Source organism: Chiloscyllium plagiosum, unplaced genomic scaffold, assembly GCF_037043375.1.
Source record: "Chiloscyllium plagiosum isolate Xiang-an unplaced genomic scaffold, Cpla_swu_hap1 HiC_scaffold_9, whole genome shotgun sequence".
Classification (NCBI taxonomy): Eukaryota; Metazoa; Chordata; class Chondrichthyes; order Orectolobiformes; family Hemiscylliidae; genus Chiloscyllium; species Chiloscyllium plagiosum.
Window position 1 is genome coordinate 41,946,764 of NW_028270147.1, and position 17,709 is coordinate 41,964,472.

Here is a 17,709-nt window from a genome sequence, read left to right on the forward strand (position 1 = left end):
GCTAATTGGCATTGTAATAACTGCAGTTACATAATATATTCTATACATCTAATATTCTGAAAACAAAATCCTTCTAATCCTAAACCTTGCCTGAGGTTCATTAATTTTATTAACAAGTTTAATTCCATGCTTAGAGTATTTGAAAAACATAGATTTAGTTTCCTATGTATTTGTGAAGAAAAACAAGTTCAGATCTATTAATTATTCTTTATAAGACATCTAATGTAAATTTTAAAAATTACATTAGGACTCTTTGATGACCTCTTGTGGCACAGTGGTAGTGTCCCCACCCTTGGACTCGGAGACCCAGGTTCAAGTCTCATTTGGTCCAGAGGTGTATATTAACATTTCTAAATAGGTTGATTAGAAAAATAGGTTAAATGAAAAAAAACTACAACTATTTGTTGACCACGATCCAAACCAAAAAAAAAGGTATGTAAGAGAGCAGAAGTGCCATGACCTTTGGCCATTGTGTTTTCACAACAAACCAAATGTTCACAGAAAATAAATCATCCATGTGGCACATTAAACACTGGGCACCAGAGGGTAAAGCAGCATCACACTTGCCTGGGTGGCACAGTTCTCAGATGAGCAATGTGGGTCACAGCTGAACATGAGAAATTACTTTAATGTCTGAGTTACAGGAATCCAAGAGTGATGGAGTTCCATGTACGTAACAGCAGGAAGGAGAAGGAAAGGAATGGGAATTAGAAAAAAGCCATTGAAGGAATCAACAGAACCAAATAAAGTGTAAGACTAAAAATACCTCACTGCAGAGGAATGAAGGGAAACTCAAAAGGAGGGAAACATGCTCATCACTTTTCGGGTGGATTTTCAGAAGCTTTGCATGTTGATGTTATATCATCCCAGGTTATCAAACACAGTAAACCAGTATTCCCACAGAAACTGCTCAAAGTGTTCTGTCTCTGTGGCCTCACGTTATGTACGTTGTTCATTTTCTTCGGATGTGGGTGTCACTGGCTAGGCCAGTATGTATTGCCCTTCCAGAGCACCCTGGAGAAGGTGGGGAATAACTGCCTCCTTGAACTGCTGCAGTCCAAGTGCAGTAGATCCATCCAGATTCCTGTTCGAGAGGAAGGCCCAGTGGTACTGAAGGAATCGTGATGTAATTCCAAATTACGGTGATGAATGACTTAAAAGGAACTTGCATGGTGGTGTTCCTGTATATTTGCTGTCCAAATCCATTTTTCAGGTTGTGTGTTTGGAAGCCACTGTCAAAGGAGCCTTTTCACACCCACATACACACACACACACACACACTCCTACAGACCATACACTCACACAGACCATCTCTCATTTGCTCACACATACATGGTCATTCACACCCACAGACATTCACACACACACACACACACACACACACACACAGATATAAGTGTGTGGAGTCAATTTGTACTTGCAGAATTACATTTTATTTTGCCCAAAAAATGTATGAATCCATGTAAGATTATGTAAATCCATTTTTTAGAAATAAAATCAGTCTGAACATTGGTGCATAGACAGCCTTACACAGGGCACCTCATGCCCGAAGAAGCCTGAAGAAGGGCTCATGCCCAAAACGTCAATTCTCCTGCTCCTTGGCTGCTGCCTGACCTGCTGCGCTTTTCCAGCAGCACATTTTCAGCTCTGATCTTCAGCATCTGCAGTCCTCACTTTCTCCTACAGGGCACTTCACACCTTCAATGCATTATCTGGGCCAACATGGCACCGATAGTTAAAGTTCACTTGAGAATGCAACTTTTAAAAAAAGTTCTGGGATTTCCATATGAAAGAACTGATACCAACATGGCCATTCTAAAAGATGAGAGACTTAGCAAACAATCCAGGTCTTTTTCAATATATAATTTCAGTTACAACACACTGTAAACATTTGCTATAAATTCTGTATCTTACGAGCTTATACTCCACAACCACCTGATGAAGGAGCAGCACTCTGAAAGCTACTGCTGGACTATAACCTGGTTTTGTGTGACTTTTTATCTTTATAGCAGCTATTGACATTGAGGACTGGGATGCAGTTTCTGGTCACAGACTGTTTCGAGGAGCAATGGAGGATGTATGCAGAAACAAAAATCTCAGAGGAGGACACAGAGAATAGTAAATCGCATTCTCAGTCCACTGTTTTTCTCTGCAGCAAATGCCAGGCCATGTCCCGTGCGAGAGATTTTTAACAAGGAGTTGATCACCATGGTGAAAACCATTGTGTTATGAGAAGGAAGGCTGCCACAGATCTATACATGTATGTATTGTAACACATAAACCTATCAGAGTTATGAACGACCTACTACAAAGTTGCCACTTGTTCGTCATTCTAACCCAACACTGATACAATAAATATTTAAATAATTCAACAGCTTACTTGAATTTGTCGAACGTGATAATCTGAGCACTCCCCATCCTACTAACCACTCCTCACTCTCCGTTAGACTTTCCATGTTAAGGTTGACATCCCATGGAGCAGTTGTTAGGTTTCCATTTGGCCAGTGATAAAATCGGATTATTAGTATCATGTCCTCTTCAGGCATCACATCATGAAATGATATCTAGAAAAGAACCATTGCCATTATAACTTTTGACTCTGTTGTCAAACATTGGCAATATTTTTTACAATATTTGGAAAAAGCCAAAGTTGACGATGTTGTGACACTATGCAGGAACACCCTGACAGTGCCTGAGATATAATCCATAATATACATGAACCTCTCTGTGTTGAGGATTGAGATGAGTTTTTGGAGGGTACATAGAACTAAGCACAGCTTCTACCAAAGGGCAAGGGTTAATGCAATTCTCAATTGTGTTTTAATTAACTATTGTTACATATTATACATGTTGACCTTACTTACATGGGAGAAAATGTCAATGTCGACAGCAGAAAAAGCGAACAGAAAGCCCATGGTCTATCAAACATACGACACTTGTTTCAAAGTTTGAAAAAAAATCCAAAATCCAATTACAAAACATTAAACTTTACATAGCTTATACATGTAGTTGAAAAGTCTCACAGATTTTGTTAAGGAGAGGTTTAAAACATGACAAGATTTGCAGGAGATAAACAATACATAGAGAATGTATTAACCATGAAAAGAATGAATCATTTGTAGCCATTTACTCCGTTGTCAGTTGTAAAATTTTGAATTTTAGATTGTAAGCCAAATGGTGTGTAATCAAATCTGTTAGATTTTGATATAGCATTTAACAAAGAAGAAGGAAGTTTTAGTAATTGTATCACAACCTGACAATGACAGAAAGCAGTCTGTAAGTTATTTCATTGAAAATATACAATATGTCACCACTGTGATAAAAGATGGCCTAGTGGTGTTTGAATTACATTATGCAAATTAATTCCTGGGGCTTTCATAAACTGAAATGATCTTAATAAAGGAACAAAACAATGATCTAAAATGGTAACGGCAATCTGACCACACAGTAGTCAAGCATCACGAAACAACGTGGAGCAAACAAAACCATCAGAACTAAATGAACATTTTATGAAGAGAAACTGCTCTGAAACATCTCAAAAATGCATGAAAAGGGACCGGTAGTGTCGTGCTGGAAAAACACAGCAGGTCAGGCAGCATCCGAGGAGCAGAAGAATCGATGTTTCGGGCACAAGTCCTTCATCAGGAAAAGATGCATGAAAAGACCCTCATCTTCCATTTTGATTTACACTTGCATGAAACATTTCACAAATTGGAGATGGAAACATTACCTGCAATTATCAAACCCTTGACTCAGACCTGGGAAATATACATACCAGCTTGTATTTCTAGGAACTACTTTTGACAGATTGAGGATTTGCTGAGAAGAAACTTCTTCACCCAGAGAGTGGTGGGTGTATGGAATGCTCTGATCCAGAAGGCTGTGGAGGCCAAGTCTCTGGATACTTTCAAGAAAGAGTTGGATAAAGCTCTTAAGGATAGTGGAGTCAAGGGTTATGGAGATAAGGCAGGAACAGGATACTGATTGTGGACGATCAGCCATGATCATAATGAATGGTGGTGCTGGCTCGAAGGGCAGAATGACCTACTCCTGCATCTATTGTCTTTGTTTACTGTCTATTGAGATGGAGTTTTGACAGCAGAATTAGAAATAGGAAAGGATGGGGAGGGGGCTGATCTCACCACTTCTCAGAAAGGCTGAGTGCCTAATGATAGAACTGATTGGAGGGAAACATCAGGGCACCAAGAATTTAAAACAGATACCTGGGCTGGAGAGTTTTAGTTATGAAGAGAGATTGGATAGACTGGGCTTTTTTTTCGGGGAGCAGAGGAGACGGAGCAGGTGAATGATTGAAATGTATAAAATTATGAGGGACATAAATGGGATGGACAGAAATAAACTTACTCCCCCTGGTGGAGGGATCAATGACCAGCGGGCATAGATTTAATGGAAGGGGCAGAAGATTCAGAAGGGATGTGTGGAAAAATATTTTCACTCAGAATCACAAAATTGCTGCCTGTAAGGGTGATCGAGGCAGAACCCTGAAAAATATTTAAGAAATACTTAGATGTACACTAGTTACATCTTAATTATTTTGATGTTACATCTTAATTATTTTTCTTGGAGCTAGCATATAATAACATTGCACATTCTTTCACTCAAGAAAACCTTATAAACTGTCTCCTTACTGTTACAGTGGGAATAAGTTAACTGCAGTAAGAGAGCTGTGGCCTGGCACTAAAAACAACACAAATCTATAACAGCTAACCAGGGAGGTTGGATTCATCCCTTCTTCGAGGAGAAAGTGAGGACTGCAGATGCTGGAGATCAGAGCTGAAAATGCTTTTCCAGCAACACATTTCCAGCAACACATTTTCAGCTTCATCCCTTCTTCACCTTGTTGGACAAGTACTGTGCAGTATTTCAATTTGTGAATAGAGTTTGCATGTGTATATACATTGACTGATATGAGAATCTCTGGTTCATTTAAAGTTGTTTCACTTAAAGTCATAATTTGAAGGATTACAGCTAGAAATTTAGGTGAGGAATTACTGTAATGTTTCAGACTTTACAACAGTACCTACATTCCAACTAATGCTTTGGTTTGTTGTATACTGACAGCAAGTGCCTCCTTGAAATGGTCTCTCTGCCTCACCCTCTGAATAATCAGAAGTTTGCAAAGTCAGACTCCTGAAGGATAAATAGTTTTAATCCAAATAAACCCTTGGGCCAAGCTATCTTTCCTGCAGCAAGTGCCTATCTCACCAACTTCAGAATGGCTTCTTTGCTCAGCCAAAGTAAAACTCTGCAACAAGGACACCTGAGACTCCAAAATTTCAGAGTCAGGGAATAAATACACCTGTAATGTTCAAAGGTGTGCAGTCCTGGCTTCAACTTCACTTTTGAAGACAACTATTGAGGGTGTAGATATTCATCACACAAAACTGTACAGCAAAATCGTCATAGAATCCTTACAGTGTAGAAGCAGGCCATCTGGTTCATCAAGTCCACACTGAACCTCTGAAGAGCATCCTACCCAGACCCACCCTCCTACCCTAATCCTGCATTTCCCATCGCTAGTCCACCCAGCCTGCACATCTCTGGACATTATGGGCAAATTATCATGGCCAATCCACCTAATCTGCACATTTTTGGACATTGGAGAATACCGGAGCACCCTGAGGAAACCCACACAGATGCAGGGAGAATGTGCAAACTCCTCACAGACAGTTACTCAAAGGTGGAATTGAACCCAGGTCCCTGGCACTGTGAGGCAGCAGTGCTAACCACTGAGTGACCATGCTGCCTTTAATTTAAGCAGAATTCAAGAAAAAAAGTTACTGTTGCTGTGATTATAATCGGATGTGTCTACTCTCTTTGTTTTATTCATTTATGGCTTGTGGGGATTGCTGGCTAGACCACCATTTATTACCCTTTCCCAATTTGTCCTTGAGAAAGTGGTGGTGAGCTGTATTTGTGAACTGCTGCATTCTAGTTTGTATAGGAACACACACAGTACTGTCAGGGAGGGAGTTCCTAGCAACATTGAAGGAACAGAGATATATTTCCAAATCAGAATGGCGAGTGGTTTGGAGGTGATTTCTAAGTGGTGGCTTTCTCGCGTATCTGCTGCCTTTGTCCTTCTAGATGATTGTGGTCTTGGGTCTTGGGTTTGCAAGGTGCTGTCTAAGGAGCCTTAGTGAATGTCTGCTGTGCACTACAAAATGGTGCCGACTAGATCATATGACATTATACAGGTGCTGGCACAAAGCAATGAAAACCTTGTTCTTAGTGTGAATACCAGCTCCGTCTGTGATGTTAAAGCAGAATGACACTGAATGTGGCAAGTTATATTACAATCGGAGAGAAATAACTTGGAATTGTAAAAGATAGGTCATGTCTGTCAAATCGGATTGAACTTTTTGAAGTAGTGAAAGTAGTGAAAGAAATGTCTAAATGGAAGTTGGTTATTTGGATTCCAAATGGCATTTGATAAAATCCTTTATAAAAGATTAGGGTAAACTAAAAGTTGAAACTTATTGACCAAAACAAATTATTTACCTGGTTTGTAAACTGGCTGAACACCATGTTAATAGACATATATCTGAGACTTTTAAACACTGAGAGATAAAAGGCTTGTCCACCAGTTAGCCAACTTAGAATGACAAGTAAGCTGGACTTCAGAGTGCACACTGAACTATATTTTAACCACTTATTTTGAGCAGCAGACTAGAGGGAAGGAAAAATAAATGTATGACAAGAGCTGGGACTCTCTGTTATCGTCTACTTCTTTCATTCCGTTCGAATGCAGCACCCAGTGATAAAGCAAATTGGGAGAACAACCATTCACCAATGTCAAACATATTTAGCATTTCCGCTCTTGCTGAGCACAAAAGTCAACCATTAAAATATCATGGTCTTACTCAACACCTCAAAGACTTTAAAGACTGTTTAACCACATTAGAACATAGAACAGTATAGCACAGTACAAGCCCTTCAGCCCTCGATGTTGTGCCAGCGTTTAATCTTACTCTAAGATCTAACCTACATTCCCTTCATTGTACTATCTTCCATGTGCCTATCCAAGAGCCGCTTAAATGTCCCTAATGTATCTGACTCTCCTACCACTGCTGGCAGTGCATTCCACGCACCCAACACTCTCTGTGTATAGAACCTACCTCCGACATCTCCCCTAAATCTTCCTCCAATCAGCTTAAGAATATGCCCCTACATGATAGACATTTCCACCACAGGAAAAAGTCTCTGGCTATCAACTCTATGTCTCTCAACATCTTGTACTCTTCTATCAAGTCACTTCTCATCCTTCCTCCCTCCAATAAGAAAAGCCCTATCTCCCTCAATCTTTTTTAATAAGACATGCCCTCCAGTCCAGGCAGCATCCTGGTAAATCTCCTTTACTCTCTCTCTAAATCTTCCACAACTTTCCTATAATGAAGTGACCAGGACTGTGTACAATTTTCCAAGTGTGGTGGAACAAGAGCTCTATGGTGTTGCAGCATAACATTTGCAGCGCTTAAACTGAATCCCCCTGAAGATTCAAGATGGCGGCAGTCTGAGAAATCAGCTGTGTTGGGGTCTGTGCCATTCCCCAGGCAAGGTGGGCTCCTACACCCCCCACCCACCCACTCCCCCATTAGTCACCCCTGAGGAAAATGTTTAGTATAAAGTAGGTAGAGCATCTAGAACCTCTTTTAATTAGGATTTAGAGGCTCTAGAGTTGAAATGGAGACATCTAAAGGAAAGGGAGCTAGCAGGGCATTCCCCTACTGTGTCAGATGCACCCATAGCCACTGTCCCGACTCCCGGGGTGCGCCTTTAAGTTCGGGGGAGCAGCAGCATCTACTCACGGAGTTTGCAAAACTCCATGAAAAAATTGAAACAGCACTGGAACTGATTACTGCCATGCTGACAAAGCATAAGCAGGAGATCTGGGCTTTGGATTGGAATGTGGAAGCAGTGGAACAAAGGACCGCAGCCTCGGAGACCGCGATGGAGAACTCCGAGGGGCAGGTCCGAACCTTGAAAAGCCAGGTTCGGGCCTTGCTGAAACAAATAGACAAGCTCGAAAACTGAGGTTGGAGAAAAAAACGTATGTGTCGTGGGTCTTCCGCAGCGTGAGGAGGGCAAGAACCTGGCTGAGTTCCTTGAGAAGTGGCTCCCAGAGTTCCTGAGGCTAGAGATTGAGTCGGGCTGGGTGAGTGTAGAGCAGCTCACCGGATCACGATGCGCAGGTCTGGGTCAGATCAGCGCCCCCACCCGGTCCTAGTGAGACTCCAGCATTATAAAGAAAAGCAGTCAACAATAGAAACAGCCAGAAGACTGGGAAGAGATCCACAGGCTATGGTTTATAAAGGTTCGAGGTTAATGTTTTTTCAAGACTTTTCTGGGGCCGTGATTAAGAAAAGGAAAGGTTTTGATAATGTAAAGAGAAAATTAAGAGACTTAAATGTTCAATATCCTCTGAGGTTCCTGGAAGTGCTACATTTTAATTATGGGGGAATCTGTCTACAACTTCGACTCAGTGGAAAAAGCAAAAGAATTTTTGAACTTGCTGAAACAATAGACTTGGGAGCGTAGTGGAAAGAGGAAACAATGTGTGTGGACAATGGCATAACATTTTTTTTATCTTCTCTTTTTTTGTTCTTTAGCCCTTTGTGGTCTCGGGTCTTATAGGCTTGGTATTGCTTTGGTGTAAAATCTGGTTTGTTTTATATTATATCAGTTTGGTAGCTATCTGTTATTTTACTGTTCTGTTTTTCTGGGTGAGGGGTGGTTACTTCTTTGGTGTACAGATGTGCGGGGTTGAGATGGGGAGGGGGAGGGGAGAGTGTCCATTGTTAACAGGAGTGTAAATAACATGTTTTTTTCCCATTGCATGGGTTTGGGGCGTGGCATTAGCTGGAAGGTGCTAGGATGTCTGTAAGGTTGGGAGTGAATGATCCAATGGGCGAGGGGGGGATCTCTGGAGATTTGTGGTTTTTTAGTGTTTATTTGTTCAAGTTAGGAGTAGTGGTTAGTTTAGTAGTGTTTGTAGGAGTAGTTTTTAGATTTGATAACATCCATGTTTTTCCCACTCGCTGCACATTGTATGGGTTTCTTCCTCTCGGGGGACTGTGGGCTGCAGTGTGCGGTCGTGGCTATCAAGCTGTTCAGGTGGTGCACCTGGAATATAAAGAGGAGCCATTCCCCCAATAAATGGAAAATGGTGCTTTCAAATCTTAAGAAGGAAAGGGTTGACATCACTCTACTGCAAGAGACATATTTAACAGATAGGAAACATCTGAAGTTACAGCAGAGGGGGGATACAATAGGGTATTCTTCTCCTCCTTCAACTCCAAAAGTAGAGGAGTGGCCATACTGGTACGAAGGAACCTCCCATTTCAGCTGATAGACCAAATCAAGGATGAATATGGACGGTTCACCATTCTCAATCCTCGGGTACACGGAGGAGAGTATGGCATTCTAAATGCTTACTGTCCCCTGGCGCATTGATGCAGTCTCTTAATTAATGGCTCTTGAGGTGTGCTGTGCGATTATAGGAGGAGACTTAAGTTGTCTTATGGACCTTTGGGTAGACAGGATGCCAAAGGGGCTGTCAGGTACACCCCTGCAGTCTAGCCAGTTAGTGGGCCTATGTGAGGAGTTGGGGCTAGTGGATATGTGGAAGTGCCTCCACCCTAATGGAAGAGATTTTACCTTTTACTCCAACCCGCACAACTGCCACACAAGAATTGACATGTTCTTTGTTCCATCGGTTTGTTTGGACTTGGTGTTGGCCTGCAATATTGGGAACATATCTATTTCGGACCATGCGGCAACGTATTTGGGTGTTAAGACCAAGGGTACTGGAATAGACACACAGCACTGGCTCATGGATCCATTTCTGTTGAGGGATGGCAACTTCGTACAGTATTTTACAAGAGAGTTCAGGGCTTTTTGGGACATCAGTTGGGGTATGGCCAGTAATCCATCAATGCTTTGGGAGACCACCAAAGTGTTCTTAAAGGGTCTGATTATTTCATATTTAACAACGAGAAAGAGGCAGAGAGGCGAGCAGCGGCGGATGCTTGAGGCCCGGGCTGAAGGCAGCCGAGTCGGCATATTATCCCAGACCATGCGTGGTCAAATTGCAACAGGTCACGGCTCTCTGCCGGCTCTGGACTCAGTGCTCATTCAAGTGGCGAGGAGACGGGGCTCCTTTGCAAAGCAAAGGCTGTTTGAATATAGGGATAAGCCAGGTAGATACCTGGTTTACCTGTTTAGGAAGAAAAGTGCTCCACAGTCCATTATGTCTATCAGGGAGAGAACTGGCAATGTAACTTGTGAGCTGAAAAAGATTAATGCCAGACTTTGGGAATTCTATGCAGAGTTCTACCGGTCGGAGGGCTGTGGGGATGGAGTAGTGAGAATGGAATCCCTTTTTGAAAACCTGGACCTGTAAGCGCAGATCAGGTCTCCCTTTTAAATGCATCTCCGCCAATACAGGAGGTGCAAGAGGCAGTACAGCAGCTCCAAGTGGCAAGATATCCGGTCCAGATGGGCTCCGAAGTGAATTTTACAAGGAGTTTATACACATGTTAGCTGAACCACTTCTGCAGATGTATAGTATTCGTATAGCCAGGACTGCCTTCTGCCCCCTCTTAGGGAAACCACTATCTCCTTTATTTTAAAGAAAGGGAAAGATCCCGAGAATTGCGCGTCGTACAGACCCATCTCTTTGTTGAATGTGGACTTCAAACTTTTATCAAAGGTGTTGGCTCTGAGGTTGGAAAAGGTATTGCCAGTTATTACAAAAGAGGACCAGATGGGATTCAGCAAGGGCTGCAGCTCTTCCAATAATATTAGATGGATATTGAACACAGTGCAAGTATGTCAGCAGAGACTGATTCTGGGTTTGATGGTGTCCTTACATGCAGAAAGGCCTTTGATCGGGTGGAATGGTCATATCTCTTTGCTGTTCTAGGTCACTTTGGTCTTGGGGGGGGCCTTTGCCAGGTGGGTGGCAGTGTGAAAGAGACCGCAAGGAGGCAGTTATCACAAATGGGATTAAATTGAGCAATTTTAGTGGGAGAGGCAGCTGACAGGGATGTTCTCTCTCGCTGTTTACCTTGCTCCTTGACCCATTGGTGGAGGCCATCTGAAAGGACCCTGAAATAGTGGCACCAACAATGGGAATTGGAATTACAAATTACTTCTTGTACAGGTCTCATTTTCCCCAGAAGGTATCCTAATGACCCACATATTGAAAGCCCTCCATCCTACACCAGCCCTGCAGCCACGTGTTCATCTGCATTCGCTGTCTTTTCCGAGCCTCATGGGCATGTGGCACCGGTAACAATCCTGAGATTACTATTCTACTTGTCCTGCCCTCTAACTTCCAACCTAACTCCCCATATTCTCTTTTCAGGTCCGCCTCCCTATCCCTATCTATGTCATTGGTACCCATTTGTCAAACCAAGACACCCCTGACACTGGCACATGGGAGGCACCTCACCAGTCGGGAGTCTCGCTCACAACCGCAGAATCTCCTCACCATTGAATCTCCAATCACTATTGGTCTCCTATTCTCCCCCCTTCGTTTCTGAGCCACAGAACCAGGCTCAGTGCCAGAAACCTGGCCACTGTGGCTTTCCCTCCAACAGTATCCAAAATGGTATACTCATTATTGGTGGGGGGGAGGGGGAATGTACTAGAAAAGACAACACAATCAAAGTGAGTTGCAGCAATTGGAGCTCACCCATAGTAATGGTGCCAAAACTACATGGTACCCAACAGTTATATGTAGAGAAATCGATGTTGTGGGCATAAGCCCTTCATCAGGAATGTCTGATGAAGGGATTATGCCCGAAACATCGATTCTCCTGCTCCTCAGATGCTGCCTGACCTGCTGTGCTTTTCCAGCGCCACACTTGGTGACAGTTATGTGTAGACAATGGCAAAGTCAATGCAGTTACAAAGTCTTACTCCCTATCTGCATAAGACACTCTCCCTTTTAAATTTATTGTGTTTATGTGCATTTTTATGTCACATTTTATTGTTTCTTCTCAAGGTTAGTAGATAATCAAATTCTTTTTATCGCTAAAGAAAACTTCAGTACTTGGTTCCTCCTTTTGCAGTGAACTGTCTGTATGATCATTAAAGTGTGATAGTTGCATGCAAAAAAAGAGTAAAGTATGTGTGTGTGTGTGTGCATGTGCGTGTGCGTGAGTCCGTGCGAGAGAGAGAGAGAAAATGAGAGAGTAGAAAAGCGGTAGAACTGAAAGAGCCATTTTGGACTCGAAGCAATAATTCTGTTTCTCCCTGCACAGATGCTGCCAGATCTATTGAGGTTTTCTAGTACTTTCTGTCTTTATTACTAATAAAACCGCACCTGAAGTATTACTGAGCACTTCTGGCTACCACATATTGGCCATGCAGGGAGTGCAGAATAAGTTCTCAGAATGATACCTGGATTCCAAGGTTTATATTACAAGGAGAAATAACATAAACTAGGTTTGTATTCCCTGGAAATCAGAAGATGAAGGGATGACCTGATCCAGCTTTTCAAGATTTTATGGGTAACAGATAGGATACAGAGAGAAACAATTTTGGTGGTTGTGGTGGGCCGGCGGGGGGGGGGGGGGGTGGGGGCGGAAGCAAAATCTGAAAATTGGAGTAAGACCATTCTGGTGTGAATAGCAAATACTTCTACATATAAAAGATGCTGGAAATGTCTCTATTTCACCTTAAAGGCTACTCAGTGAAAATATAGGTCTTAGCAATATAGAGACAGCTTACCAACAATGTCAATCCAGTCACCCAGCTGCTTGTAGCTACATGCCCATGAAGAAAATGAGCACTGCAGCCAAGCACACACATTTCCAATGATGGAATCCATCAAACATGGCATGAAAATAAATTGGAAATTATTGAACCCTTTGGGAAGTACCATCAAGCATGACCATCATATTTGGCACACATATTTGTTTACTGTGCCTGTGGTTAGACAATGCTTTTGTTACTGAACTAATAATCCAAAATCTTTTAATAATCATCCAGGAAATGTAAATGCGAATAGCAAAATGAGCATTTGATCATTTTAAATCATTGGATTATAAACAGATGATATCAGTGAAAATGACTACAAAACAATTGGATTGTTGTAAACATTGAACTGGTTCACTAATATGCTAAGGGAACTAAAATTGATGTCTTTACAAAAGGTGGTTGACAGATAACTCTAGACCCACACTAAAGTGGCTCATAACATGATATTCAGTTGTTTGAACAACTAGGGATAGGCAATTAAAACCTGTCACAAGTTACAGGGGTAGCACACAGGAAATCAAGATCTGCTATTGCAGGCATGTCACAAATTGAATTTTGTGCCGACCCATGTTGATAGAAAGCATAGATCAGGTTCCGTACTTAACAAGAAATCATTATTTATTAAAGATTAGATTCTAGCTACTGGTAAATAACTAAATCAAATTAAATAAACTCTACAAATTAAACCCTTTACAAATCCATTCTTACACACAGTCGAACAAAAGCATAAAAACAAAATACAATGGGCAGAGGGAAAACAGTTCCACAATTTTGGATCACAAGATGTTTTGGGTCTGTTTCTACTGATCCATGGTTTTCTCCTTGACCTTCCCTTTTCTGAATATTTCCACAAGTTTGCAAGAGGCCCAGGGGATAGACTAGATTCCATACAGTGTGGAAACAGGCCCTTTGGCCTAACAAATCCACACCGACTCTCCAAAGAGTAACCCACCCAGACCCATTTCCCTCTGACTAGTGTATGTAACACTATGGGCAATTTAGCATAGCTAACGTTGGACTGTGGGAGGAAACCAGAGCACCCAGAGGAAACCCATGGAGACATGGGAAGAACGTGCAAACTCCACACAGACAGTTGCAGGAGGCTGGAATCAAACCTGGGACCCTGGTGCTGTGAGGCAGCAGTGTTAACCACTTTATTTGCATGTAGCCAACATGGTTGGTTCATTTCTGAAAGGTATTTGCATTGTTCAATTCTAAGTCACTTGTAACATCTGCCTTAGGAAACAGAAGCTGGCTTTTCTCAAGTTTACAGTGATATGCTGCAGAGAATTAAAAAGGGGAGTTTCTGACTGCTGCAGACCAGTTCGTGTTTCTTCTGGCCTGGCTAGCTTTTCTCCGTCTTATTCCCAGCTAAATTGTTCAACTATCTGACAATCATACAGTTGTTGGCAGTCAGAGGAACCTTGCCATCAATAATTGGTCCCTAGTACATAAATCAATCTGATTCACTTGTAAACAACACCTTGACTCCAGTTTGTCTACACATTTCTGCAATTTACAGCTATAGATATCAAATTCCTTACTTTCAGTTCTTGCAAATCCCTGGTTTTCAAATCACTTCTTTCTCATTTCAGTCCACAGTTGTTAAAAGCACAAAAAATCTTTACGTTACCTTGTCAAAGATAATGGACTTGAACGTGTGGCTGGGGAACTGGTGCAGGAAGCAAGGATTTAAATTCTTGGATCACTGGGGTATGTTTTGTGGGAAGCATAAATACTACAAGAGAGACGGTTTGCACCTTAATAGGTTAGGGACCAGCATTCTGGCAGGCAGGTTTGCTATTGCAACACACCTACGTTTAAACTAAGTAGCGGGGGGGGGACAAACTGGATGTTTAAGAAGGAAATTGAAGGGAAAGCTAGAACAAGGGAAGTCAAGAAAGACAACTGTATCAATGAGGCAGAAAACTCAAAAAGGGATCATGCTGTAAGGTTGAGTGAAATAGGAGTTGATGGGAAGGGTGAGGGCAGTAACAAATTAAAAATACTATACATGAATACACAAAGCATTAGAAATAAGATGGATGAGCTTTTGGAAATTGGCAGATACGATATTGTGGGGATAACTGAAACGTGGCTTCAAGTGGACAGGGCCTGGGAAATGAATATTCAAGGCTACACGTGCTATCGTAAGGACAGACTGACGGGCAGAGGGGGTGGGGTGGCCCTGTTGGTAAGGGATGATATTCAATCCCTTGCGCGGGGGGGCCTAGAATCAGGGGATGTAAAGTCAGTGTGGATAGAGCTGAGAAGTACTAAGGGTAAAAATACCTTCTTGGGAGTAATCTACAGGCCCCCAAACAGTAGTCTGGATGTTCACAGTTTGTGAGAAGATTTGTAGCTTGGGTGCTCATTGTTGTGGTTCTGTTCGCCGAGCTGGGAATTTGTGTTGCAGACGTTTCGTCCCCTGTCTAGGTGACATCCTCAGTGCTTGGGAGCCTCCTGTGAAGCGCTTCTGTGATCTTTCCTCCGGCATTTGTAGTGGTTTGAATCTGCCACTTCCGATTGTCAGTTCCAGCTGTCTGTTGCAGTGGTCAGTATATTTGGTCCAGTTCGCTGTGCTTATATTCCCAGCTCGGCAAACAAAACCACAAGAGTAGTCTGGATGTCGGATGTAAGTTGAATCAGGAGCTGAAATTGGCCTGTCGCAAAGATGTTACTACAGTTGTTATGGGGGATTTCAACATGCAGGTAGACTGGGAGAATCAGGATGGTATTGGACCTCAAGAAAGAGACTTTGTGGAGTGCCTCAGAGATGGATTCTTAGAACAGCTGGTGCTGGAGCCGACCAGGGAGAAGGCAATTCTGGATCTGGTATTGTGCAACGAACCAGAATTGGTCAGGGACCTCGAAGTGAAGGAGCCATTGGGAAGTAGTAACTATAATACAATAAGCTTCAATCTGCAATTTGAGAGGGAGAGGGTACAATTGGAAGTGACAATATTTCTGTTGAATAAAGGGAACTATGGAGCTATGAGGGAGGAGCTGGCCAAAGTTCAATGGTGCATTACCTTAGCAGGGATGACAGTGGAGGAACAATGACAGATATTTCTGTGTATAATGCAGAAGTTGCAGGATCAGTTCATTCCAAAAGGGAAGAAAGATCCTAGGAGGAGGGATGGGTGGCCGTGGCTGACGAGGGAAGTTAAGAAACATATAAAGTTAAAAGAGAAAAAGTATAACACAGCAAAGATAAGTGGGAAAACGGAGGACTGGGAAGCTTTTAAAGAACAATAGAGAATTACTAAGAAGGAAATATGCAGAGAAAAAATGAGGTACGAAGGTAAACTGGCCAATAATATAAAGGAGGATAGTAAAAGCTTTTTTAGGTATGTGAAAAGCAAAAAAATGGTGAAGACTAAAATTGGGCCCTTGAAGACAGAAACATGGGAATATATTACGGGGAATAAAGAAATGGCAGAAGAATTGAATTGGTAATTCAGATCTGTGTTCACTGGGGAAGACACAAGCAATCTCCCTGAGGTAACAGTGGCTGAAGGACCTGAACTGAAGGGAATTTATATTTGCCAGGAATTGCTGTTGGAGAGACTGTTAGGTCTGAAGGTTGATAAGTCCCCAGGGCCTGATGGTCTACATCCCAGGGTACTGAAGGAGGTGGCTCGAGAAATCGTGGATGCGTTGGTGATTATTTTCCAGAGGTCGATAGATTCGGGATCTGTTCCTGTGGATTGGAGGGTGGCTAATGTTATACCACATTTTAAGAAAAGTGGAAGAGAGAAAACAGGAAATTACAGACCAGTTAGTCTGACCTCAGGAAAGATGCTGGAGTCAATTATAAAGGATTAAATTACGACACATCTGGATAGTAGTAACAGGATAGGTCAGAGTCAGCATGGATTTATGAATGGGAAATCATGCTTGACTAATCTTCTGGAATTTTTTGAGGATGTAAATCTGAAGATGGACGAGGGAGATCCAGTAGATGTGGTGTACCTGGACTTTCAGAAAGCTTTTGATAAAGTCCCACATAGGAGGTTAGTGAGCAAAATTAGGGCGCATGGTATTGGGGGCAAAGTACTAACTTGGATTGAAAGTTGGTTGGCTGATAGGAAACAAAGAGTAGTGATAAACGGCTCCATTTCAGAATGGCAGGCAGTGACCAGTGGGGTACCGCAGGGATCAGTACTAGGACCGCAGTTTTTTACAATAATGTTAATGATATAGAAGATGGTATTAGCAATAACATTAGCAAATTTGCTGATGATACTAAGCTGGGTGGCATGGTGAAATGTGATGAGGATGTTAGGAGATTACAGGGTGACCTGGACAAGTTAGGTGAGTGGTCAGATGCATGGCAGATGCAGTTTAATGTGGATAAATGTATGGTTAATCACTTTGGTAGCAAGAACAGGAAGGCAGATTACGACCTAAATGGAATCAATTTAGGTAAAGGGGCAGTACAGAGAGATCTGGGTGTTCTTGTACACCAGTCAATGAAGGTAAGAATGCAGGTACAGCAGGTAGTGAAGATGGCTAATAGCATGCAGGCCTTCAGAACAAGAGGGATTGAGTATAGAAGCAAAGAGGTTCTTCTGCAGCTGTGCAGGGCCCTGGTGAGACCACACCTGGAGTACTGTGTGCAGTTCTGGTCTCCAAATTTGAGGAATAACATTCTGGCTATTGAGGGAATGCAGCGTAGGTTCACGAGGTCAATTCCTGGAATGGCGGGACTACCTTACACTGAAAGACTGGAGCGACTGGGCTTGTATACCCTTGAGTTTAGAAGACTGAGAGGGGATACGATTGAGACATATAAGATTATTAAAGGTTTGGACACTCTGGCAGTAGGAAACATGTTTCCGCTGATGGGTGAGTTCCGAACCAGAGGACACAGCTTAAAAATACGGGGTAGACCATTTAGGACAGAGATGAGGAGAA